Below are 25172 nucleotides of genomic sequence, written 5' to 3'. Positions count from 1 at the left end.
GCTTATCTCACCACCTGTAGTTATTTAGGTGAAAGCTCCAAAATGCTTGCCTAATATGTCTGTTTATCCAAAAGGAAGTATAGAGGGAGAGCTAGATAGATAGCATTGCATTACATTACATTACATGGCAATGCAATGCACAGTTGCTGAAGTTGAACCAAAATGAGCTTGTCATCTGGCTTCTGCAACTTTTAACATGAAAAATCCAATGAGGAGAAGAAAAGCAAAGCCAAAGAGTCCATCCCAAAATCCGACAAACAAGCAAAATGAACAAAAAGCATTGAATTCAATTCTTTCTGATTTTAGAAACTGCATTAAAGAAGGGGTGCACCGGTCCTGGAGATACTGCAATACCAGGTCAATGCGTGGAGTGGACAGAGCAAGCTCTTTTTCCATCTCCCTGTTCTAAAAATCCATTTAATATATGGTCCCCAGATAGGGGACGTATCAGATATTAAACTGATAAGAACAGATACTACACTTGATCTTAGCCAAAAGGCCGAGAAGCGATAACCAGAATTGGTTTCCGACTACGGTGCCACCCAAGGATTCTGAAAAGTCCATTTGTGGAGATGGCCACCTGGACTCCCGTTAAGAAGACATGCTGTCAACCTCTAGATCCCTCACATGCCTGCACTTTTCGGCTTGCTGCTGCTGCAATCCACGCGTTTTAGATCTGCATAACTCCACCTCTTTTAGCACAGTACCCTCAACCCCCGGCTGTTCCCACCCGCCTCAACACCGTTGGAAGGGAGGAGAACCAATTAAGGCGGGGGGGGGTGGAACGAGCAGCTGTCTACCCTTAGCAGGAGGGTTGCTGATTAATTACCTCTCCTGCTGCTGCTGCTGCTGGCTGTCCAGCAGCAGACTGAAGGTGGCTGCTGCTGTGCGCAGGTATATAAAGGCTCAGAGCCTATTATGACACGCGCAGCCAGCGTTCCATTGCCACATTCCGTCTACTGCAGGCGGGATACCTGGATGGCTGAATGTCACTGAGAAGCTCACAGAGACCGCCATAAGCAACAGTTTAAAAGAATGCCACAGACTAATCAACCAAACTTTTTGGGTTGGTTTCTCTTTTATAGTCTGCAGGCATTAAATGAAAGAAGTCAGTGTTCCAACAGAGGGAGACAACGTTTCAGAAAAGGCATTGTAGCAAACCAAAAAAGAAATTTTAAGCGCAGCAGAGTAACCAGCTCACATACCTGTTAGCTCAGGTGAGTTTAAAAGGCTGCTGTTGATAACAAGGGCATTTGCTAAATAGATGGTGTGTGTGCAACAATATACTGAAAGGTCAATTATATTGTGCAGCTTATCTCACCACCTGTAGTTATTTAGGTGAAAGCTCCAAAATGCTTGCCTAATATGTCTGTTTATCCAAAAGGAAGTATAGAGGGAGAGCTAGATAGATAGCATTGCATTACATTACATTACATGGCAATGCAATGCACAGTTGCTGAAGTTGAACCAAAATGAGCTTGTCATCTGGCTTCTGCAACTTTTAACATGAAAAATCCAATGAGGAGAAGAAAAGCAAAGCCAAAGAGTCCATCCCAAAATCCGACAAACAAGCAAAATGAACAAAAAGCATTGAATTCAATTCTTTCTGATTTTAGAAACTGCATTAAAGAAGGGGTGCACCGGTCCTGGAGATACTGCAATACCAGGTCAATGCGTGGAGTGGACAGAGCAAGCTCTTTTTCCATCTCCCTGTTCTAAAAATCCATTTAATATATGGTCCCCAGATAGGGGACGTATCAGATATTAAACTGATAAGAACAGATACTACACTTGATCTTAGCCAAAAGGCCGAGAAGCGATAACCAGAATTGGTTTCCGACTACGGTGCCACCCAAGGATTCTGAAAAGTCCATTTGTGGAGATGGCCACCTGGACTCCCGTTAAGAAGACATGCTGTCAACCTCTAGATCCCTCACATGCCTGCACTTTTCGGCTTGCTGCTGCTGCAATCCACGCGTTTTAGATCTGCATAACTCCACCTCTTTTAGCACAGTACCCTCAACCCCCGGCTGTTCCCACCCGCCTCAACACCGTTGGAAGGGAGGAGAACCAATTAAGGCGGGGGGGGGGTGGAACGAGCAGCTGTCTACCCTTAGCAGGAGGGTTGCTGATTAATTACCTCTCCTGCTGCTGCTGCTGCTGGCTGTCCAGCAGCAGACTGAAGGTGGCTGCTGCTGTGCGCAGGTATATAAAGGCTCAGAGCCTATTATGACACGCGCAGCCAGCGTTCCATTGCCACATTCCGTCTACTGCAGGCGGGATACCTGGATGGCTGAATGTCACTGAGAAGCTCACAGAGACCGCCATAAGCAACAGTTTAAAAGAATGCCACAGACTAATCAACCAAACTTTTTGGGTTGGTTTCTCTTTTATAGTCTGCAGGCATTAAATGAAAGAAGTCAGTGTTCCAGCAGAGGGAGACAACGTTTCAGAAAAGGCATTGTAGCAAACCAAAAAAGAAATTTTAAGCGCAGCAGAGTAACCAGCTCACATACCTGTTAGCTCAGGTGAGTTTAAAAGGCTGCTGTTGATAACAAGGGCATTTGCTAAATAGATGGTGTGTGTGCAACAATATACTGAAAGGTCAATTATATTGTGCAGCTTATCTCACCACCTGTAGTTATTTAGGTGAAAGCTCCAAAATGCTTGCCTAATATGTCTGTTTATCCAAAAGGAAGTATAGAGGGAGAGCTAGATAGATAGCATTGCATTACATTACATTACATGGCAATGCAATGCACAGTTGCTGAAGTTGAACCAAAATGAGCTTGTCATCTGGCTTCTGCAACTTTTAACATGAAAAATCCAATGAGGAGAAGAAAAGCAAAGCCAAAGAGTCCATCCCAAAATCCGACAAACAAGCAAAATGAACAAAAAGCATTGAATTCAATTCTTTCTGATTTTAGAAACTGCATTAAAGAAGGGGTGCACCGGTCCTGGAGATACTGCAATACCAGGTCAATGCGTGGAGTGGACAGAGCAAGCTCTTTTTCCATCTCCCTGTTCTAAAAATCCATTTAATATATGGTCCCCAGATAGGGGACGTATCAGATATTAAACTGATAAGAACAGATACTACACTTGATCTTAGCCAAAAGGCCGAGAAGCGATAACCAGAATTGGTTTCCGACTACGGTGCCACCCAAGGATTCTGAAAAGTCCATTTGTGGAGATGGCCACCTGGACTCCCGTTAAGAAGACATGCTGTCAACCTCTAGATCCCTCACATGCCTGCACTTTTCGGCTTGCTGCTGCTGCAATCCACGCGTTTTAGATCTGCATAACTCCACCTCTTTTAGCACAGTACCCTCAACCCCCGGCTGTTCCCACCCGCCTCAACACCGTTGGAAGGGAGGAGAACCAATTAAGGCGGGGGGGGGTGGAACGAGCAGCTGTCTTCCCTTAGCAGGAGGGTTGCTGATTAATTACCTCTCCTGCTGCTGCTGCTGCTGGCTGTCCAGCAGCAGACTGAAGGTGGCTGCTGCTGTGCGCAGGTATATAAAGGCTCAGAGCCTATTATGACACGCGCAGCCAGCGTTCCATTGCCACATTCCGTCTACTGCAGGCGGGATACCTGGATGGCTGAATGTCACTGAGAAGCTCACAGAGACCGCCATAAGCAACAGTTTAAAAGAATGCCACAGACTAATCAACCAAACTTTTTGGGTTGGTTTCTCTTTTATAGTCTGCAGGCATTAAATGAAAGAAGTCAGTGTTCCAGCAGAGGGAGACAACGTTTCAGAAAAGGCATTGTAGCAAACCAAAAAAGAAATTTTAAGCGCAGCAGAGTAACCAGCTCACATACCTGTTAGCTCAGGTGAGTTTAAAAGGCTGCTGTTGATAACAAGGGCATTTGCTAAATAGATGGTGTGTGTGCAACAATATACTGAAAGGTCAATTATATTGTGCAGCTTATCTCACCACCTGTAGTTATTTAGGTGAAAGCTCCAAAATGCTTGCCTAATATGTCTGTTTATCCAAAAGGAAGTATAGAGGGAGAGCTAGATAGATAGCATTGCATTACATTACATTACATGGCAATGCAATGCACAGTTGCTGAAGTTGAACCAAAATGAGCTTGTCATCTGGCTTCTGCAACTTTTAACATGAAAAATCCAATGAGGAGAAGAAAAGCAAAGCCAAAGAGTCCATCCCAAAATCCGACAAACAAGCAAAATGAACAAAAAGCATTGAATTCAATTCTTTCTGATTTTAGAAACTGCATTAAAGAAGGGGTGCACCGGTCCTGGAGATACTGCAATACCAGGTCAATGCGTGGAGTGGACAGAGCAAGCTCTTTTTCCATCTCCCTGTTCTAAAAATCCATTTAATATATGGTCCCCAGATAGGGGACGTATCAGATATTAAACTGATAAGAACAGATACTACACTTGATCTTAGCCAAAAGGCCGAGAAGCGATAACCAGAATTGGTTTCCGACTACGGTGCCACCCAAGGATTCTGAAAAGTCCATTTGTGGAGATGGCCACCTGGACTCCCGTTAAGAAGACATGCTGTCAACCTCTAGATCCCTCACATGCCTGCACTTTTCGGCTTGCTGCTGCTGCAATCCACGCGTTTTAGATCTGCATAACTCCACCTCTTTTAGCACAGTACCCTCAACCCCCGGCTGTTCCCACCCGCCTCAACACCGTTGGAAGGGAGGAGAACCAATTAAGGCGGGGGGGGGTGGAACGAGCAGCTGTCTTCCCTTAGCAGGAGGGTTGCTGATTAATTACCTCTCCTGCTGCTGCTGCTGCTGGCTGTCCAGCAGCAGACTGAAGGTGGCTGCTGCTGTGCGCAGGTATATAAAGGCTCAGAGCCTATTATGACACGCGCAGCCAGCGTTCCATTGCCACATTCCGTCTACTGCAGGCGGGATACCTGGATGGCTGAATGTCACTGAGAAGCTCACAGAGACCGCCATAAGCAACAGTTTAAAAGAATGCCACAGACTAATCAACCAAACTTTTTGGGTTGGTTTCTCTTTTATAGTCTGCAGGCATTAAATGAAAGAAGTCAGTGTTCCAGCAGAGGGAGACAACGTTTCAGAAAAGGCATTGTAGCAAACCAAAAAAGAAATTTTAAGCGCAGCAGAGTAACCAGCTCACATACCTGTTAGCTCAGGTGAGTTTAAAAGGCTGCTGTTGATAACAAGGGCATTTGCTAAATAGATGGTGTGTGTGCAACAATATACTGAAAGGTCAATTATATTGTGCAGCTTATCTCACCACCTGTAGTTATTTAGGTGAAAGCTCCAAAATGCTTGCCTAATATGTCTGTTTATCCAAAAGGAAGTATAGAGGGAGAGCTAGATAGATAGCATTGCATTACATTACATTACATGGCAATGCAATGCACAGTTGCTGAAGTTGAACCAAAATGAGCTTGTCATCTGGCTTCTGCAACTTTTAACATGAAAAATCCAATGAGGAGAAGAAAAGCAAAGCCAAAGAGTCCATCCCAAAATCCGACAAACAAGCAAAATGAACAAAAAGCATTGAATTCAATTCTTTCTGATTTTAGAAACTGCATTAAAGAAGGGGTGCACCGGTCCTGGAGATACTGCAATACCAGGTCAATGCGTGGAGTGGACAGAGCAAGCTCTTTTTCCATCTCCCTGTTCTAAAAATCCATTTAATATATGGTCCCCAGATAGGGGACGTATCAGATATTAAACTGATAAGAACAGATACTACACTTGATCTTAGCCAAAAGGCCGAGAAGCGATAACCAGAATTGGTTTCCGACTACGGTGCCACCCAAGGATTCTGAAAACTCCATTTGTGGAGATGGCCACCTGGACTCCCGTTAAGAAGACATGCTGTCAACCTCTAGATCCCTCACATGCCTGCACTTTTCGGCTTGCTGCTGCTGCAATCCACGCGTTTTAGATCTGCATAACTCCACCTCTTTTAGCACAGTACCCTCAACCCCCGGCTGTTCCCACCCGCCTCAACACCGTTGGAAGGGAGGAGAACCAATTAAGGCGGGGGGGGGGTGGAACGAGCAGCTGTCTACCCTTAGCAGGAGGGTTGCTGATTAATTACCTCTCCTGCTGCTGCTGCTACTGGCTGTCCAGCAGCAGACTGAAGGTGGCTGCTGCTGTGCGCAGGTATATAAAGGCTCAGAGCCTATTATGACACGCGCAGCCAGCGTTCCATTGCCACATTCTGTCTACTGCAGGCAGGATACCTGGATGGCTGAATGTCACTGAGAAGCTCACAGAGACCGCCATAAGCAACAGTTTAAAAGAATGCCACAGACTAATCAACCAAACTTTTTGGGTTGGTTTCTCTTTTATAGTCTGCAGGCATTAAATGAAAGAAGTCAGTGTTCCAGCAGAGGGAGACAACGTTTCAGAAAAGGCATTGTAGCAAACCAAAAAAGAAATTTTAAGCGCAGCAGAGTAACCAGCTCACATACCTGTTAGCTCAGGTGAGTTTAAAAGGCTGCTGTTGATAACAAGGGCATTTGCTAAATAGATGGTGTGTGTGCAACAATATACTGAAAGGTCAATTATATTGTGCAGCTTATCTCACCACCTGTAGTTATTTAGGTGAAAGCTCCAAAATGCTTGCCTAATATGTCTGTTTATCCAAAAGGAAGTATAGAGGGAGAGCTAGATAGATAGCATTGCATTACATTACATTACATGGCAATGCAATGCACAGTTGCTGAAGTTGAACCAAAATGAGCTTGTCATCTGGCTTCTGCAACTTTTAACATGAAAAATCCAATGAGGAGAAGAAAAGCAAAGCCAAAGAGTCCATCCCAAAATCCGACAAACAAGCAAAATGAACAAAAAGCATTGAATTCAATTCTTTCTGATTTTAGAAACTGCATTAAAGAAGGGGTGCACCGGTCCTGGAGATACTGCAATACCAGGTCAATGCGTGGAGCGGACAGAGCAAGCTCTTTTTCCATCTCCCTGTTCTAAAAATCCATTTAATATATGGTCCCCAGATAGTGGACGTATCAGATATTAAACTGATAAGAACAGATACTACACTTGATCTTAGCCAAAAGGCCGAGAAGCGATAACCAGAATTGGTTTCCGACTACGGTGCCACCCAAGGATTCTGAAAAGTCCATTTGTGGAGATGGCCACCTGGACTCCCGTTAAGAAGACATGCTGTCAACCTCTAGATCCCTCACATGCCTGCACTTTTCGGCTTGCTGCTGCTGCAATCCACGCGTTTTAGATCTGCATAACTCCACCTCTTTTAGCACAGTACCCTCAACCCCCGGCTGTTCCCACCCGCCTCAACACCGTTGGAAGGGAGGAGAACCAATTAAGGCGGGGGGGGGGGTGGAACGAGCAGCTGTCTACCCTTAGCAGGAGGGTTGCTGATTAATTACCTCTCCTGCTGCTGCTGCTGCTGGCTGTCCAGCAGCAGACTGAAGGTGGCTGCTGCTGTGCGCAGGTATATAAAGGCTCAGAGCCTATTATGACACGCGCAGCCAGCGTTCCATTGCCACATTCCGTCTACTGCAGGCGGGATACCTGGATGGCTGAATGTCACTGAGAAGCTCACAGAGACCGCCATAAGCAACAGTTTAAAAGAATGCCACAGACTAATCAACCAAACTTTTTGGGTTGGTTTCTCTTTTATAGTCTGCAGGCATTAAATGAAAGAAGTCAGTGTTCCAGCAGAGGGAGACAACGTTTCAGAAAAGGCATTGTAGCAAACCAAAAAAGAAATTTTAAGCGCAGCAGAGTAACCAGCTCACATACCTGTTAGCTCAGGTGAGTGTAAAAGGCTGCTGTTGATAACAAGGGCATTTGCTAAATAGATGGTGTGTGTGCAACAATATACTGAAAGGTCAATTATATTGTGCAGCTTATCTCACCACCTGTAGTTATTTAGGTGAAAGCTCCAAAATGCTTGCCTAATATGTCTGTTTATCCAAAAGGAAGTATAGAGGGAGAGCTAGATAGATAGCATTGCATTACATTACATTACATGGCAATGCAATGCACAGTTGCTGAAGTTGAACCAAAATGAGCTTGTCATCTGGCTTCTGCAACTTTTAACATGAAAAATCCAATGAGGAGAAGAAAAGCAAAGCCAAAGAGTCCATCCCAAAATCCGACAAACAAGCAAAATGAACAAAAAGCATTGAATTCAATTCTTTCTGATTTTAGAAACTGCATTAAAGAAGGGGTGCACCGGTCCTGGAGATACTTCAATACCAGGTCAATGCATGGAGTGGACAGAGCAAGCTCTTTTTCCATCTCCCTGTTCTAAAAATCCATTTAATATATGGTCCCCAGATAGGGGACGTATCAGATATTAAACTGATAAGAACAGATACTACACTTGATCTTAGCCAAAAGGCCGAGAAGCGATAACCAGAATTGGTTTCCGACTACGGTGCCACCCAAGGATTCTGAAAAGTCCATTTGTGGAGATGGCCACCTGGACTCCCGTTAAGAAGACATGCTGTCAACCTCTAGATCCCTCACATGCCTGCACTTTTCGGCTTGCTGCTGCTGCAATCCACGCGTTTTAGATCTGCATAACTCCACCTCTTTTAGCACAGTACCCTCAACCCCCGGCTGTTCCCACCCGCCTCAACACCGTTGGAAGGGAGGAGAACCAATTAAGGCGGGGGGGGGGGTTGGAACGAGCAGCTGTCTACCCTTAGCAGGAGGGTTGCTGATTAATTACCTCTCCTGCTGCTGCTGCTGCTGGCTGTCCAGCAGCAGACTGAAGGTGGCTGCTGCTGTGCGCAGGTATATAAAGGCTCAGAGCCTATTATGACACGCGCAGCCAGCGTTCCATTGCCACATTCCGTCTACTGCAGGCGGGATACCTGGATGGCTGAATGTCACTGAGAAGCTCACAGAGACCGCCATAAGCAACAGTTTAAAAGAATGCCACAGACTAATCAACCAAACTTTTTGGGTTGGTTTCTCTTTTATAGTCTGCAGGCATTAAATGAAAGAAGTCAGTGTTCCAGCAGAGGGAGACAACGTTTCAGAAAAGGCATTGTAGCAAACCAAAAAAGAAATTTTAAGCGCAGCAGAGTAACCAGCTCACATACCTGTTAGCTCAGGTGAGTTTAAAAGGCTGCTGTTGATAACAAGGGCATTTGCTAAATAGATGGTGTGTGTGCAACAATATACTGAAAGGTCAATTATATTGTGCAGCTTATCTCACCACCTGTAGTTATTTAGGTGAAAGCTCCAAAATGCTTGCCTAATATGTCTGTTTATCCAAAAGGAAGTATAGAGGGAGAGCTAGATAGATAGGATTGCATTACATTACATTACATGGCAATGCAATGCACAGTTGCTGAAGTTGAACCAAAATGAGCTTGTCATCTGGCTTCTGCAACTTTTAACATGAAAAATCCAATGAGGAGAAGAAAAGCTAAGCCAAAGAGTCCATCCCAAAATCCAACAAACAAGCAAAATGAACAAAAAGCATTGAATTCAATTCTTTCTGATTTTAGAAACTGCATTAAAGAAGGGGTGCACCGGTCCTGGAGATACTGCAATACCAGGTCAATGCGTGGAGTGGACAGAGCAAGCTCTTTTTCCATCTCCCTGTTCTAAAAATCCATTTAATATATGGTCCCCAGATAGGGGACGTATCAGATATTAAACTGATAAGAACAGATACTACACTTGATCTTAGCCAAAAGGCCGAGAAGCGATAACCAGAATTGGTTTCCGACTACGGTGCCACCCAAGGATTCTGAAAAGTCCATTTGTGGAGATGGCCACCTGGACTCCCGTTAAGAAGACATGCTGTCAACCTCTAGATCCCTCACATGCCTGCACTTTTCGGCTTGCTGCTGCTGCAATCCACGCGTTTTAGATCTGCATAACTCCACCTCTTTTAGCACAGTACCCTCAACCCCCGGCTGTTCCCACCCGCCTCAACACCGTTGGAAGGGAGGAGAACCAATTAAGGCGGGGGGGGGTGGAACGAGCAGCTGTCTACCCTTAGCAGGAGGGTTGCTGATTAATTACCTCTCCTGCTGCTGCTGCTGCTGGCTGTCCAGCAGCAGACTGAAGGTGGCTGCTGCTGTGCGCAGGTATATAAAGGCTCAGAGCCTATTATGACACGCGCAGCCAGCGTTCCATTGCCACATTCCGTCTACTGCAGGCGGGATACCTGGATGGCTGAATGTCACTGAGAAGCTCACAGAGACCGCCATAAGCAACAGTTTAAAAGAATGCCACAGACTAATCAACCAAACTTTTTGGGTTGGTTTCTCTTTTATAGTCTGCAGGCATTAAATGAAAGAAGTCAGTGTTCCAGCAGAGGGAGACAACGTTTCAGAAAAGGCATTGTAGCAAACCAAAAAAGAAATTTTAAGCGCAGCAGAGTAACCAGCTCACATACCTGTTAGCTCAGGTGAGTTTAAAAGGCTGCTGTTGATAACAAGGGCATTTGCTAAATAGATGGTGTGTGTGCAACAATATACTGAAAGGTCAATTATATTGTGCAGCTTATCTCACCACCTGTAGTTATTTAGGTGAAAGCTCCAAAATGCTTGCCTAATATGTCTGTTTATCCAAAAGGAAGTATAGAGGGAGAGCTAGATAGATAGGATTGCATTACATTACATTACATGGCAATGCAATGCACAGTTGCTGAAGTTGAACCAAAATGAGCTTGTCATCTGGCTTCTGCAACTTTTAACATGAAAAATCCAATGAGGAGAAGAAAAGCAAAGCCAAAGAGTCCATCCCAAAATCCGACAAACAAGCAAAATGAACAAAAAGCATTGAATTCAATTCTTTCTGATTTTAGAAACTGCATTAAAGAAGGGGTGCACCGGTCCTGGAGATACTGCAATACCAGGTCAATGCGTGGAGTGGACAGAGCAAGCTCTTTTTCCATCTCCCTGTTCTAAAAATCCATTTAATATATGGTCCCCAGATAGGGGACGTATCAGATATTAAACTGATAAGAACAGATACTACACTTGATCTTAGCCAAAAGGCCGAGAAGCGATAACCAGAATTGGTTTCCGACTACGGTGCCACCCAAGGATTCTGAAAAGTCCATTTGTGGAGATGGCCACCTGGACTCCCGTTAAGAAGACATGCTGTCAACCTCTAGATCCCTCACATGCCTGCACTTTTCGGCTTGCTGCTGCTGCAATCCACGCGTTTTAGATCTGCATAACTCCACCTCTTTTAGCACAGTACCCTCAACCCCCGGCTGTTCCCACCCGCCTCAACACCGTTGGAAGGGAGGAGAACCAATTAAGGCGGGGGGGGGGTGGAACGAGCAGCTGTCTACCCTTAGCAGGAGGGTTGCTGATTAATTACCTCTCCTGCTGCTGCTGCTGCTGGCTGTCCAGCAGCAGACTGAAGGTGGCTGCTGCTGTGCGCAGGTATATAAAGGCTCAGAGCCTATTATGACACGCGCAGCCAGCGTTCCATTGCCACATTCCGTCTACTGCAGGCGGGATACCTGGATGGCTGAATGTCACTGAGAAGCTCACAGAGACCGCCATAAGCAACAGTTTAAAAGAATGCCACAGACTAATCAACCAAACTTTTTGGGTTGGTTTCTCTTTTATAGTCTGCAGGCATTAAATGAAAGAAGTCAGTGTTCCAGCAGAGGGAGACAACGTTTCAGAAAAGGCATTGTAGCAAACCAAAAAAGAAATTTTAAGCGCAGCAGAGTAACCAGCTCACATACCTGTTAGCTCAGGTGAGTTTAAAAGGCTGCTGTTGATAACAAGGGCATTTGCTAAATAGATGGTGTGTGTGCAACAATATACTGAAAGGTCAATTATATTGTGCAGCTTATCTCACCACCTGTAGTTATTTAGGTGAAAGCTCCAAAATGCTTGCCTAATATGTCTGTTTATCCAAAAGGAAGTATAGAGGGAGAGCTAGATAGATAGCATTGCATTACATTACATTACATGGCAATGCAATGCACAGTTGCTGAAGTTGAACCAAAATGAGCTTGTCATCTGGCTTCTGCAACTTTTAACATGAAAAATCCAATGAGGAGAAGAAAAGCAAAGCCAAAGAGTCCATCCCAAAATCCGACAAACAAGCAAAATGAACAAAAAGCATTGAATTCAATTCTTTCTGATTTTAGAAACTGCATTAAAGAAGGGGTGCACCGGTCCTGGAGATACTGCAATACCAGGTCAATGCGTGGAGTGGACAGAGCAAGCTCTTTTTCCATCTCCCTGTTCTAAAAATCCATTTAATATATGGTCCCCAGATAGGGGACGTATCAGATATTAAACTGATAAGAACAGATACTACACTTGATCTTAGCCAAAAGGCCGAGAAGCGATAACCAGAATTGGTTTCCGACTACGGTGCCACCCAAGGATTCTGAAAACTCCATTTGTGGAGATGGCCACCTGGACTCCCGTTAAGAAGACATGCTGTCAACCTCTAGATCCCTCACATGCCTGCACTTTTCGGCTTGCTGCTGCTGCAATCCACGCGTTTTAGATCTGCATAACTCCACCTCTTTTAGCACAGTACCCTCAACCCCCGGCTGTTCCCACCCGCCTCAACACCGTTGGAAGGGAGGAGAACCAATTAAGGCGGGGGGGGGGGTGGAACGAGCAGCTGTCTACCCTTAGCAGGAGGGTTGCTGATTAATTACCTCTCCTGCTGCTGCTGCTGCTGGCTGTCCAGCAGCAGACTGAAGGTGGCTGCTGCTGTGCGCAGGTATATAAAGGCTCAGAGCCTATTATGACACGCGCAGCCAGCGTTCCATTGCCACATTCCGTCTACTGCAGGCGGGATACCTGGATGGCTGAATGTCACTGAGAAGCTCACAGAGACCGCCATAAGCAACAGTTTAAAAGAATGCCACAGACTAATCAACCAAACTTTTTGGGTTGGTTTCTCTTTTATAGTCTGCAGGCATTAAATGAAAGAAGTCAGTGTTCCAGCAGAGGGAGACAACGTTTCAGAAAAGGCATTGTAGCAAACCAAAAAAGAAATTTTAAGCGCAGCAGAGTAACCAGCTCACATACCTGTTAGCTCAGGTGAGTTTAAAAGGCTGCTGTTGATAACAAGGGCATTTGCTAAATAGATGGTGTGTGTGCAACAATATACTGAAAGGTCAATTATATTGTGCAGCTTATCTCACCACCTGTAGTTATTTAGGTGAAAGCTCCAAAATGCTTGCCTAATATGTCTGTTTATCCAAAAGGAAGTATAGAGGGAGAGCTAGATAGATAGCATTGCATTACATTACATTACATGGCAATGCAATGCACAGTTGCTGAAGTTGAACCAAAATGAGCTTGTCATCTGGCTTCTGCAACTTTTAACATGAAAAATCCAATGAGGAGAAGAAAAGCAAAGCCAAAGAGTCCATCCCAAAATCCGACAAACAAGCAGAATGAACAAAAAGCATTGAATTCAATTCTTTCTGATTTTAGAAACTGCATTAAAGAAGGGGTGCACCGGTCCTGGAGATACTGCAATACCAGGTCAATGCGTGGAGTGGACAGAGCAAGCTCTTTTTCCATCTCCCTGTTCTAAAAATCCATTTAATATATGGTCCCCAGATAGGGGACGTATCAGATATTAAACTGATAAGAACAGATACTACACTTGATCTTAGCCAAAAGGCCGAGAAGCGATAACCAGAATTGGTTTCCGACTACGGTGCCACCCAAGGATTCTGAAAAGTCCATTTGTGGAGATGGCCACCTGGACTCCCGTTAAGAAGACATGCTGTCAACCTCTAGATCCCTCACATACCTGCACTTTTCAGCTTGCTGCTGCTGCAATCCACGCGTTTTAGATCTGCATAACTCCACCTCTTTTAGCACAGTACCCTCAACCCCCGGCTGTTCCCACCCGCCTCAACACCGTTGGAAAGGAGGAGAACCAATTAAGGCGGGGGGGGGGGGGTGGAACGAGCAGCTGTCTACCCTTAGCAGGAGGGTTGCTGATTAATTACCTCTCCTGCTGCTGCTGCTGCTGGCTGTCCAGCAGCAGACTGAAGGTGGCTGCTGCTGTGCGCAGGTATATAAAGGCTCAGAGCCTATTATGACACGCGCAGCCAGCGTTCCATTGCCACATTCCGTCTACTGCAGGCGGGATACCTGGATGGCTGAATGTCACTGAGAAGCTCACAGAGACCGCCATAAGCAACAGTTTAAAAGAATGCCACAGACTAATCAACCAAACTTTTTGGGTTGGTTTCTCTTTTATAGTCTGCAGGCATTAAATGAAAGAAGTCAGTGTTCCAGCAGAGGGAGACAACGTTTCAGAAAAGGCATTGTAGCAAACCAAAAAAGAAATTTTAAGCGCAGCAGAGTAACCAGCTCACATACCTGTTAGCTCAGGTGAGTTTAAAAGGCTGCTGTTGATAACAAGGGCATTTGCTAAATAGATGGTGTGTGTGCAACAATATACTGAAAGGTCAATTATATTGTGCAGCTTATCTCACCACCTGTAGTTATTTAGGTGAAAGCTCCAAAATGCTTGCCTAATATGTCTGTTTATCCAAAAGGAAGTATAGAGGGAGAGCTAGATAGATAGCATTGCATTACATTACATTACATGGCAATGCAATGCACAGTTGCTGAAGTTGAACCAAAATGAGCTTGTCATCTGGCTTCTGCAACTTTTAACATGAAAAATCCAATGAGGAGAAGAAAAGCAAAGCCAAAGAGTCCATCCCAAAATCCGACAAACAAGCAAAATGAACAAAAAGCATTGAATTCAATTCTTTCTGATTTTAGAAACTGCATTAAAGAAGGGGTGCACCGGTCCTGGAGATACTGCAATACCAGGTCAATGCGTGGAGTGGACAGAGCAAGCTCTTTTTCCATCTCCCTGTTCTAAAAATCCATTTAATATATGGTCCCCAGATAGGGGACGTATCAGATATTAAACTGATAAGAACAGATACTACACTTGATCTTAGCCAAAAGGCCGAGAAGCGATAACCAGAATTGGTTTCCGACTACGGTGCCACCCAAGGATTCTGAAAAGTCCATTTGTGGAGATGGCCACCTGGACTCCCGTTAAGAAGACATGCTGTCAACCTCTAGATCCCTCACATGCCTGCACTTTTCGGCTTGCTGCTGCTGCAATCCACGCGTTTTAGATCTGCATAACTCCACCTCTTTTAGCACAGTACCCTCAACCCCCGGCTGTTCCCACCCGCCTCAACACCGTTGGAAGGGAGGAGAACCAATTAAGGCGGGGGAGGGGGTGGAACGAGCAGCTGTCTACCCTTAGCAGGAGGGTTGCTGATTAATTACCTCTCCTGCTGCTGCTGCTGCTGGCTGTCCAGCAGCAGACTGAAGGTGGCTGCTGCTGTGCGCAGGTATATAAAGGCTCAGAGCCTATTATGACACGCGCAGCCAGCGTTCCATTGCCACATTCCGTCTACTGCAGGCGGGATACCTGGATGGCTGAATGTCACTGAGAAGCTCACAGAGACCGCCATAAGCAACAGTTTAAAAGAATGCCACAGACTAATCAACCAAACTTTTTGGGTTGGTTTCTCTTTTATAGTCTGCAGGCATTAAATGAAAGAAGTCAGTGTTCCAGCAGAGGGAGACAACGTTTCAGAAAAGGCATTGTAGCAAACCAAAAAAGAAATTTTAAGCGCAGCAGAGTAACCAGCTCACATACCTGTTAGCTCAGGTGAGTTTAAAAGGCTGCTGTTGATAACAAGGGCATTTGCTAAATAGATGGTGTGTGTGCAACAATATACTGAAAGGTCAATTATATTGTGCAGCTTATCTCACCACCTGTAGTTATTTAGGTGAAAGCTCCAAAATGCTTGCCTAATATGTCTGTTTATCCAAAAGGAAGTATAGAGGGAGAGCTAGATAGATAGCATTGCATTACATTACATTACATGGCAATGCAATGCACAGTTGCTGAAGTTGAACCAAAATGAGCTTGTCATCTGGCTTCTGCAACTTTTAACATGAAAAATCCAATGAGGAGAAGAAAAGCAAAGCCAAAGAGTCCATCCCAAAATCCGACAAACAAGCAAAATGAACAAAAAGCATTGAATTCAATTCTTTCTGATTTTAGAAACTGCATTAAAGAAGGGGTGCACCGGTCCTGGAGATACTGCAATACCAGGTCAATGCGTGGAGTGGACAGAGCAAGCTCTTTTTCCATCTCCCTGTTCTTAAAATCCATTTAATATATGGTCCCCAGATAGGGGACGTATCAGATATTAAACTGATAAGAACAGATACTACACTTGATCTTAGCCAAAAGGCCGAGAAGCGATAACCAGAATTGGTTTCCGACTACGGTGCCACCCAAGGATTCTGAAAAGTCCATTTGTGGAGATGGCCACCTGGACTCCCGTTAAGAAGACATGCTGTCAACCTCTAGATCACTCACATGCCTGCACTTTTCAGCTTGCTGCTGCTGCAATCCACGCGTTTTAGATCTGCATAACTCCACCTCTTTTAGCACAGTACCCTCAACCCCCGGCTGTTCGCACCCGCCTCAACACCGTTGGAAGGGAGGAGAACCAATTAAGGCGAGGGGGGGTGGAACGAGCAGCTGTCTACCCTTAGCAGGAGGGTTGCTGATTAATTACCTCTCCTGCTGCTGCTGCTGCTGGCTGTCCAGCAGCAGACTGAAGGTGGCTGCTGCTGTGCGCAGGTATATAAAGGCTCAGAGCCTATTATGACACGCGCAGCCAGCGTTCCATTGCCACATTCCGTCTACTGCAGGCGGGATACCTGGATGGCTGAATGTCACTGAGAAGCTCACAGAGACCGCCATAAGCAACAGTTTAAAAGAATGCCACAGACTAATCAACCAAACTTTTTGGGTTGGTTTCTCTTTTATAGTCTGCAGGCATTAAATGAAAGAAGTCAGTGTTATAGCAGAGGGAGACAACGTTTCAGAAAAGGCATTGTAGCAAACCAAAAAAGAAATTTTAAGCGCAGCAGAGTAACCAGCTCACATACCTGTTAGCTCAGGTGAGTTTAAAAGGCTGCTGTTGATAACAAGGGCATTTGCTAAATAGATGGTGTGTGTGCAACAATATACTGAAAGGTCAATTATATTGTGCAGCTTATCTCACCACCTGTAGTTATTTAGGTGAAAGCTCCAAAATGCTTGCCTAATATGTCTGTTTATCCAAAAGGAAGTATAGAGGGAGAGCTAGATAGATAGCATTGCATTACATTACATTACATGGCAATGCAATGCACAGTTGCTGAAGTTGAACCAAAATGAGCTTGTCATCTGGCTTCTGCAACTTTTAACATGAAAAATCCAATGAGGAGAAGAAAAGCAAAGCCAAAGAGTCCATCCCAAAATCCGACAAACAAGCAAAATGAACAAAAAGCATTGAATTCAATTCTTTCTGATTTTAGAAACTGCATTAAAGAAGGGGTGCACCGGTCCTGGAGATACTGCAATACCAGGTCAATGCGTGGAGTGGACAGAGCAAGCTCTTTTTCCATCTCCCTGTTCTAAAAATCCATTTAATATATGGTCCCCAGATAGGGGACGTATCAGATATTAAACTGATAAGAACAGATACTACACTTGATCTTAGCCAAAAGGCCGAGAAGCGATAACCAGAATTGGTTTCCGACTACGGTGCCACCCAAGGATTCTGAAAAGTCCATTTGTGGAGATGGCCACCTGGACTCCCGTTAAGAAGACATGCTGTCAACCTCTAGATCCCTCACATGCCTGCACTTTTCGGCTTGCTGCTGCTGCAATCCACGCGTTTTAGATCTGCATAACTCCACCTCTTTTAGCACAGTACCCTCAACCCCCGGCTGTTCCCACCCGCCTCAACACCGTTGGAAGGGAGGAGAACCAATTAAGGTGGGGGGGGGTGGAACGAGCAGCTGTCTACCCTTAGCAGGAGGGTTGCTGATTAATTACCTCTCCTGCTGCTGCTGCTGCTGGCTGTCCAGCAGCAGACTGAAGGTGGCTGCTGCTGTGCGCAGGTATATAAAGGCTCAGAGCCTATTATGACACGCGCAGCCAGCGTTCCATTGCCACATTCCGTCTACTGCAGGCGGGATACCTGGATGGCTGAATGTCACTGAGAAGCTCACAGAGACCGCCATAAGCAACAGTTTAAAAGAATGCCACAGACTAATCAACCAAACTTTTTGGGTTGGTTTCTCTTTTATAGTCTGCAGGCATTAAATGAAAGAAGTCAGTGTTCCAGCAGAGGGAGACAACATTTCAGAAAAGGCATTGTAGCAAACCAAAAAAGAAATTTTAAGCGCAGCAGAGTAACCAGCTCACATACCTGTTAGCTCAGGTGAGTTTAAAAGGCTGCTGTTGATAACAAGGGCATTTGCTAAATAGATGGTGTGTGTGCAACAATATACTGAAAGGTCAATTATATTGTGCAGCTTATCTCACCACCTGTAGTTATTTAGGTGAAAGCTCCAAAATGCTTGCCTAATATGTCTGTTTATCCAAAAGGAAGTATAGAGGGAGAGCTAGATAGATAGCATTGCATTACATTACATTACATGGCAATGCAATGCACAGTTGCTGAAGTTGAACCAAAATGAGCTTGTCATCTGGCTTCTGCAACTTTTAACATGAAAAATCCAATGAGGAGAAGAAAAGCAAAGCCAAAGAGTCCATCCCAAAATCCGACAAACAAGCAAAATGAACAAAAAGCATTGAATTCAATTCTTTCTGATTTTAGAAACTGCATTAAAGAAGGGGTGCACCGGTCCTGGAGATACTGCAATACCAGGTCAATGCGTGGAGTGGACAGAGCAAGCTCTTTTTCCATCTCCCTGTTCTAAAAATCCATTTAATATATGGTCCCCAGATAGGGGACGTATCAGATATTAAACTGATAAGAACAGATACTACACTTGATCTTAGCCAAAAGGCCGAGAAGCGATAACCAGAATTGGTTTCCGACTACGGTGCCACCCAAGGATTCTGAAAAGTCCATTTGTGGAGATGGCCACCTGGACTCCCGTTAAGAAGACATGCTGTCAACCTCTAGATCCCTCACATGCCTGCACTTTTCGGCTTGCTGCTGCTGCAATCCACGCGTTTTAGATCTGCATAACTCCACCTCTTTTAGCACAGTACCCTCAACCCCCGGCTGTTCCCACCCGCCTCAACACCGTTGGAAGGGAGGAGAACCAATTAAGGCGGGGGGGGGGTGGAACGAGCAGCTGTCTACCCTTAGCAGGAGGGTTGCTGATTAATTACCTCTCCTGCTGCTGCTGCTGCTGGCTGTCCAGCAGCAGACTGAAGGTGGCTGCTGCTGTGCGCAGGTATATAAAGGCTCAGAGCCTATTATGACACGCGCAGCCAGCGTTCCATTGCCACATTCTGTCTACTGCAGGCGGGATACCTGGATGGCTGAATGTCACTGAGAAGCTCACAGAGACCGCCATAAGCAACAGTTTAAAAGAATGCCACAGACTAATCAACCAAACTTTTTGGGTTGGTTTCTCTTTCATAGTCTGCAGGCATTAAATGAAAGAAGTCAGTGTTCCAGCAGAGGGAGACAACGTTTCAGAAAAGGCATTGTAGCAAACCAAACAAGAAATTTTAAGCGCAGCAGAGTAACCAGCTCACATACCTGTTAGCTCAGGTGAGTTTAAAAGGCTGCTGTTGATAACAAGGGCATTTGCTAAATAGATGGTGTGTGTGCAACAATATACTGAAAGGTCAATTATATTGTGCAGCTTATCTCACCACCTGTAGTTATTTAGGTGAAAGCTCCAAAATGCTTGCCTAATATGTCTGTTTATCCAAAAGGAAGTATAGAGGGAGAGCTAGATAGATAGCATTGCATTACATTACATTACATGGCAATGCAATGCACAGTTGCTGAAGTTGAACCAAAATGAGCTTGTCATCTGGCTTCTGCAACTTTTAACATGAAAAATCCAATGAGGAGAAGAAAAGCAAAGCCAAAGAGTCCATCCCAAAATCCGACAAACAAGCAAAATGAACAAAAAGCATTGAATTCAATTCTTTCTGATTTTAGAAACTGCATTAAAGAAGGGGTGCACCGGTCCTGGAGATACTGCAATACCAGGTCAATGCGTGGAGTGGACAGAGCAAGCTCTTTTTCCATCTCCCTGTTCTAAAAATCCATTTAATATATGGTCCCCAGATAGGGGACGTATCAGATATTAAACTGATAAGAACAGATACTACACTTGATCTTAGCCAAAAGGCCGAGAAGCGATAACCAGAATTGGTTTCCGACTACGGTGCCACCCAAGGATTCTGAAAAGTCCATTTGTGGAGATGGCCACCTGGACTCCCGTTAAGAAGACATGCTGTCAACCTCTAGATCCCTCACATGCCTGCACTTTTCGGCTTGCTGCTGCTGCAATCCACGCGTTTTAGATCTGCATAACTCCACCTCTTTTAGCACAGTACCCTCAACCCCCGGCTGTTCCCACCCGCCTCAACACCGTTGGAAGGGAGGAGAACCAATTAAGGCGGGGGGGGGGGTGGAACGAGCAGCTGTCTACCCTTAGCAGGAGGGTTGCTGATTACTTACCTCTCCTGCTGCTGCTGCTGCTGGCTGTCCAGCAGCAGACTGAAGGTGGCTGCTGCTGTGCGCAGGTATATAAAGGCTCAGAGCCTATTATGACACGCGCAGCCAGCGTTCCATTGCCACATTCTGTCTACTGCAGGCGGGATACCTGGATGGCTGAATGTCACTGAGAAGCTCACAGAGACCGCCATAAGCAACAGTTTAAAAGAATGCCACAGACTAATCAATCAAACTTTTTGGGTTGGTTTCTCTTTCATAGTCTGCAGGCATTAAATGAAAGAAGTCAGTGTTCCAGCAGAGGGAGACAACGTTTCAGAAAAGGCATTGTAGCAAACCAAACAAGAAATTTTAAGCGCAGCAGAGTAACCAGCTCACATACCTGTTAGCTCAGGTGAGTTTAAAAGGCTGCTGTTGATAACAAGGGCATTTGCTAAATAGATGGTGTGTGTGCAACAATATACTGAAAGGTCAATTATATTGTGCAGCTTATCTCACCACCTGTAGTTATTTAGGTGAAAGCTCCAAAATGCTTGCCTAATATGTCTGTTTATCCAAAAGGAAGTATAGAGGGAGAGCTAGATAGATAGCATTGCATTACATTACATTACATGGCAATGCAATGCACAGTTGCTGAAGTTGAACCAAAATGAGCTTGTCATCTGGCTTCTGCAACTTTTAACATGAAAAATCCAATGAGGAGAAGAAAAGCAAAGCCAAAGAGTCCATCCCAAAATCCGACAAACAAGCAAAATGAACAAAAAGCATTGAATTCAATTCTTTCTGATTTTAGAAACTGCATTAAAGAAGGGGTGCACCGGTCCTGGAGATACTGCAATACCAGGTCAATGCGTGGAGTGGACAGAGCAAGCTCTTTTTCCATCTCCCTGTTCTAAAAATCCATTTAATATATGGTCCCCAGATAGGGGACGTATCAGATATTAAACTGATAAGAACAGATACTACACTTGATCTTAGCCAAAAGGCCGAGAAGCGATAACCAGAATTGGTTTCCGACTACGGTGCCACCCAAGGATTCTGAAAAGTCCATTTGTGGAGATGGCCACCTGGACTCCCGTTAAGAAGACATGCTGTCAACCTCTAGATCCCTCACATGCCTGCACTTTTCGGCTTGCTGCTGCTGCAATCCACGCGTTTTAGATCTGCATAACTCCACCTCTTTTAGCACAGTACCCTCAACCCCCGGCTGTTCCCACCCGCCTCAACACCGTTGGAAGGGAGGAGAACCAATTAAGGCGGGGGGGGGGGTGGAACGAGCAGCTGTCTACCCTTAGCAGGAGGGTTGCTGATTAATTACCTCTCCTGCTGCTGCTGCTGCTGGCTGTCCAGCAGCAGACTGAAGGTGGCTGCTGCTGTGCGCAGGTATATAAAGGCTCAGAGCCTATTATGACACGCGCAGCCAGCGTTCCATTGCCACATTCTGTCTACTGCAGGCGGGATACCTGGATGGCTGAATGTCACTGAGAAGCTCACAGAGACCGCCATAAGCAACAGTTTAAAAGAATGCCACAGACTAATCAACCAAACTTTTTGGGTTGGTTTCTCTTTCATAGTCTGCAGGCATTAAATGAAAGAAGTCAGTGTTCCAGCAGAGGGAGACAACGTTTCAGAAAAGGCATTGTAGCAAACCAAACAAGAAATTTTAAGCGCAGCAGAGTAACCAGCTCACATACCTGTTAGCTCAGGTGAGTTTAAAAGGCTGCTGTTGATAACAAGGGCATTTGCTAAATAGATGGTGTGTGTGCAACAATATACTGAAAGGTCAATTATATTGTGCAGCTTATCTCACCACCTGTAGTTATTTAGGTGAAAGCTCCAAAATGCTTGCCTAATATGTCTGTTTATCCAAAAGGAAGTATAGAGGGAGAGCTAGATAGATAGCATTGCATTACATTACATTACATGGCAATGCAATGCACAGTTGCTGAAGTTGAACCAAAATGAGCTTGTCATCTGGCTTCTGCAACTTTTAACATGAAAAATCCAATGAGGAGAAGAAAAGCAAAGCCAAAGAGTCCATCCCAAAATCCGACAAACAAGCAAAATGAACAAAAAGCATTGAATTCAATTCTTTCTGATTTTAGAAACTGCATTAAAGAAGGGGTGCACCGGTCCTGGAGATACTGCAATACCAGGTCAATGCGTGGAGTGGACAGAGCAAGCTCTTTTTCCATCTCCCTGTTCTAAAAATCCATTTAATATATGGTACCCAGATAGGGGACGTATCAGATATTAAACTGATAAGAACAGATACTACACTTGATCTTAGCCAAAAGGCCGAGAAGCGATAACCAGAATTGGTTTCCGACTACGGTGCCACCCAAGGATTCTGAAAAGTCCATTTGTGGAGATGGCCACCTGGACTCCCGTTAAGAAGACATGCTGTCAACCTCTAGATCCCTCACATGCCTGCACTTTTCGGCTTGCTGCTGCTGCAATCCACGCGTTTTAGATCTGCATAACTCCACCTCTTTTAGCACAGTACCCTCAACCCCCGGCTGTTCCCACCCGCCTCAACACCGTTGGAAGGGAGGAGAACCAATTAAGGCGGGGGGGGGGTGGAACGAGCAGCTGTCTACCCTTAGCAGGAGGGTTGCTGATTAATTACCTCTCCTGCTGCTGCTGCTGCTGGCTGTCCAGCAGCAGACTGAAGGTGGCTGCTGCTGTGCGCAGGTATATAAAGGCTCAGAGCCTATTATGACACGCGCAGCCAGCGTTCCATTGCCACATTCTGTCTACTGCAGGCGGGATACCTGGATGGCTGAATGTCACTGAGAAGCTCACAGAGACCGCCATAAGCAACAGTTTAAAAGAATGCCACAGACTAATCAACCAAACTTTTTGGGTTGGTTTCTCTTTCATAGTCTGCAGGCATTAAATGAAAGAAGTCAGTGTTCCAGCAGAGGGAGACAACGTTTCAGAAAAGGCATTGTAGCAAACCAAACAAGAAATTTTAAGCGCAGCAGAGTAACCAGCTCACATACCTGTTAGCTCAGGTGAGTTTAAAAGGCTGCTGTTGATAACAAGGGCATTTGCTAAATAGATGGTGTGTGTGCAACAATATACTGAAAGGTCAATTATATTGTGCAGCTTATCTCACCACCTGTAGTTATTTAGGTGAAAGCTCCAAAATGCTTGCCTAATATGTCTGTTTATCCAAAAGGAAGTATAGAGGGAGAGCTAGATAGATAGCATTGCATTACATTACATTACATGGCAATGCAATGCACAGTTGCTGAAGTTGAACCAAAATGAGCTTGTCATCTGGCTTCTGCAACTTTTAACATGAAAAATCCAATGAGGAGAAGAAAAGCAAAGCCAAAGAGTCCATCCCAAAATCCGACAAACAAGCAAAATGAACAAAAAGCATTGAATTCAATTCTTTCTGATTTTAGAAACTGCATTAAAGAAGGGGTGCACCGGTCCTGGAGATACTGCAATACCAGGTCAATGCGTGGAGTGGACAGAGCAAGCTCTTTTTCCATCTCCCTGTTCTAAAAATCCATTTAATATATGGTCCCCAGATAGGGGACGTATCAGATATTAAACTGATAAGAACAGATACTCCACTTGATCTTAGCCAAAAGGCCGAGAAGCGATAACCAGAATTGGTTTCCGACTACGGTGCCACCCAAGGATTCTGAAAAGTCCATTTGTGGAGATGGCCACCTGGACTCCCGTTAAGAAGACATGCTGTCAACCTCTAGATCCCTCACATGCCTGCACTTTTCGGCTTGCTGCTGCTGCAATCCACGCGTTTTAGATCTGCATAACTCCACCTCTTTTAGCACAGTACCCTCAACCCCCGGCTGTTCCCACCCGCCTCAACACCGTTGGAAGGGAGGAGAACCAATTAAGGCGGGGGGGGGGTGGAACGAGCAGCTGTCTACCCTTAGCAGGAGGGTTGCTGATTAATTACCTCTCCTGCTGCTGCTGCTGCTGGCTGTCCAGCAGCAGACTGAAGGTGGCTGCTGCTGTGCGCAGGTATATAAAGGCTCAGAGCCTATTATGACACGCGCAGCCAGCGTTCCATTGCCACATTCCGTCTACTGCAGGCGGGATACCTGGATGGCTGAATGTCACTGAGAAGCTCACAGAGACCGCCATAAGCAACAGTTTAAAAGAATGCCACAGACTAATCAACCAAACTTTTTGGGTTGGTTTCTCTTTTATAGTCTGCAGGCATTAAATGAAAGAAGTCAGTGTTCCAGCAGAGGGAGACAACATTTCAGAAAAGGCATTGTAGCAAACCAAAAAAGAAATTTTAAGCGCAGCAGAGTAACCAGCTCACATACCTGTTAGCTCAGGTGAGTTTAAAAGGCTGCTGTTGATAACAAGGGCATTTGCTAAATAGATGGTGTGTGTGCAACAATATACTGAAAGGTCAATTATATTGTGCAGCTTATCTCACCACCTGTAGTTATTTAGGTGAAAGCTCCAAAATGCTTGCCTAATATGTCTGTTTATCCAAAAGGAAGTATAGAGGGAGAGCTAGATAGATAGCATTGCATTACATTACATTACATGGCAATGCAATGCACAGTTGCTGAAGTTGAACCAAAATGAGCTTGTCATCTGGCTTCTGCAACTTTTAACATGAAAAATCCAATGAGGAGAAGAAAAGCAAAGCCAAAGAGTCCATCCCAAAATCCGACAAAC

At 45.0% G+C, this 25172-nt stretch overlaps 19 non-coding genes across 19 annotated transcripts; all 19 read right to left on the bottom strand.

The window, feature by feature from the left end:
- Nucleotides 1-320: 320 nt before the first annotated feature.
- On the bottom strand, nt 321-511 carry LOC141237163 (U2 spliceosomal RNA). Its single transcript, XR_012302722.1, has one exon. It is a non-coding gene; the product is annotated as a U2 spliceosomal RNA (small nuclear RNA).
- Nucleotides 512-1630: 1119 nt separating this feature from the next.
- LOC141237162 (U2 spliceosomal RNA) lies at nt 1631-1821 on the bottom strand. Its single transcript, XR_012302721.1, has one exon. It is a non-coding gene; the product is annotated as a U2 spliceosomal RNA (small nuclear RNA).
- Nucleotides 1822-2941: 1120 nt separating this feature from the next.
- Nucleotides 2942-3132, bottom strand: LOC141237160 (U2 spliceosomal RNA). The gene has a single exon (XR_012302719.1). It is a non-coding gene; the product is annotated as a U2 spliceosomal RNA (small nuclear RNA).
- A 1119-nt stretch (nt 3133-4251) lies between these two features.
- Nucleotides 4252-4442, bottom strand: LOC141237159 (U2 spliceosomal RNA). The gene has a single exon (XR_012302718.1). It is a non-coding gene; the product is annotated as a U2 spliceosomal RNA (small nuclear RNA).
- Nucleotides 4443-5561: 1119 nt separating this feature from the next.
- LOC141237158 (U2 spliceosomal RNA) lies at nt 5562-5752 on the bottom strand. Its single transcript, XR_012302717.1, has one exon. It is a non-coding gene; the product is annotated as a U2 spliceosomal RNA (small nuclear RNA).
- A 1120-nt stretch (nt 5753-6872) lies between these two features.
- Nucleotides 6873-7063, bottom strand: LOC141237353 (U2 spliceosomal RNA). Its single transcript, XR_012302908.1, has one exon. It is a non-coding gene; the product is annotated as a U2 spliceosomal RNA (small nuclear RNA).
- Nucleotides 7064-8184: 1121 nt separating this feature from the next.
- Nucleotides 8185-8375, bottom strand: LOC141237300 (U2 spliceosomal RNA). Its single transcript, XR_012302856.1, has one exon. It is a non-coding gene; the product is annotated as a U2 spliceosomal RNA (small nuclear RNA).
- A 1122-nt stretch (nt 8376-9497) lies between these two features.
- Nucleotides 9498-9688, bottom strand: LOC141237157 (U2 spliceosomal RNA). Its single transcript, XR_012302716.1, has one exon. It is a non-coding gene; the product is annotated as a U2 spliceosomal RNA (small nuclear RNA).
- A 1119-nt stretch (nt 9689-10807) lies between these two features.
- LOC141237156 (U2 spliceosomal RNA) lies at nt 10808-10998 on the bottom strand. Its single transcript, XR_012302715.1, has one exon. It is a non-coding gene; the product is annotated as a U2 spliceosomal RNA (small nuclear RNA).
- Nucleotides 10999-12118: 1120 nt separating this feature from the next.
- On the bottom strand, nt 12119-12309 carry LOC141237155 (U2 spliceosomal RNA). Its single transcript, XR_012302714.1, has one exon. It is a non-coding gene; the product is annotated as a U2 spliceosomal RNA (small nuclear RNA).
- A 1121-nt stretch (nt 12310-13430) lies between these two features.
- On the bottom strand, nt 13431-13621 carry LOC141237154 (U2 spliceosomal RNA). The gene has a single exon (XR_012302713.1). It is a non-coding gene; the product is annotated as a U2 spliceosomal RNA (small nuclear RNA).
- Nucleotides 13622-14744: 1123 nt separating this feature from the next.
- On the bottom strand, nt 14745-14935 carry LOC141237153 (U2 spliceosomal RNA). The gene has a single exon (XR_012302712.1). It is a non-coding gene; the product is annotated as a U2 spliceosomal RNA (small nuclear RNA).
- A 1121-nt stretch (nt 14936-16056) lies between these two features.
- LOC141237280 (U2 spliceosomal RNA) lies at nt 16057-16247 on the bottom strand. Its single transcript, XR_012302836.1, has one exon. It is a non-coding gene; the product is annotated as a U2 spliceosomal RNA (small nuclear RNA).
- A 1119-nt stretch (nt 16248-17366) lies between these two features.
- On the bottom strand, nt 17367-17557 carry LOC141237151 (U2 spliceosomal RNA). Its single transcript, XR_012302711.1, has one exon. It is a non-coding gene; the product is annotated as a U2 spliceosomal RNA (small nuclear RNA).
- A 1119-nt stretch (nt 17558-18676) lies between these two features.
- LOC141237150 (U2 spliceosomal RNA) lies at nt 18677-18867 on the bottom strand. The gene has a single exon (XR_012302710.1). It is a non-coding gene; the product is annotated as a U2 spliceosomal RNA (small nuclear RNA).
- A 1120-nt stretch (nt 18868-19987) lies between these two features.
- LOC141237148 (U2 spliceosomal RNA) lies at nt 19988-20178 on the bottom strand. The gene has a single exon (XR_012302708.1). It is a non-coding gene; the product is annotated as a U2 spliceosomal RNA (small nuclear RNA).
- Nucleotides 20179-21299: 1121 nt separating this feature from the next.
- On the bottom strand, nt 21300-21490 carry LOC141237147 (U2 spliceosomal RNA). Its single transcript, XR_012302707.1, has one exon. It is a non-coding gene; the product is annotated as a U2 spliceosomal RNA (small nuclear RNA).
- A 1121-nt stretch (nt 21491-22611) lies between these two features.
- Nucleotides 22612-22802, bottom strand: LOC141237336 (U2 spliceosomal RNA). The gene has a single exon (XR_012302891.1). It is a non-coding gene; the product is annotated as a U2 spliceosomal RNA (small nuclear RNA).
- Nucleotides 22803-23922: 1120 nt separating this feature from the next.
- Nucleotides 23923-24113, bottom strand: LOC141237329 (U2 spliceosomal RNA). Its single transcript, XR_012302885.1, has one exon. It is a non-coding gene; the product is annotated as a U2 spliceosomal RNA (small nuclear RNA).
- Between the last annotated feature and the right edge of the window lie 1059 nt (nt 24114-25172).

This window comes from Phyllobates terribilis, unplaced genomic scaffold (genome assembly GCF_046119375.1).
Source record: "Phyllobates terribilis strain yellow unplaced genomic scaffold, ASM4611937v1 Scaffold_729__1_contigs__length_748246, whole genome shotgun sequence".
Classification (NCBI taxonomy): Eukaryota; Metazoa; Chordata; class Amphibia; order Anura; family Dendrobatidae; genus Phyllobates; species Phyllobates terribilis.
Note: the sequence above shows the minus strand (reverse complement) of the source record. Positions and strands in the feature narration are given on the sequence as shown.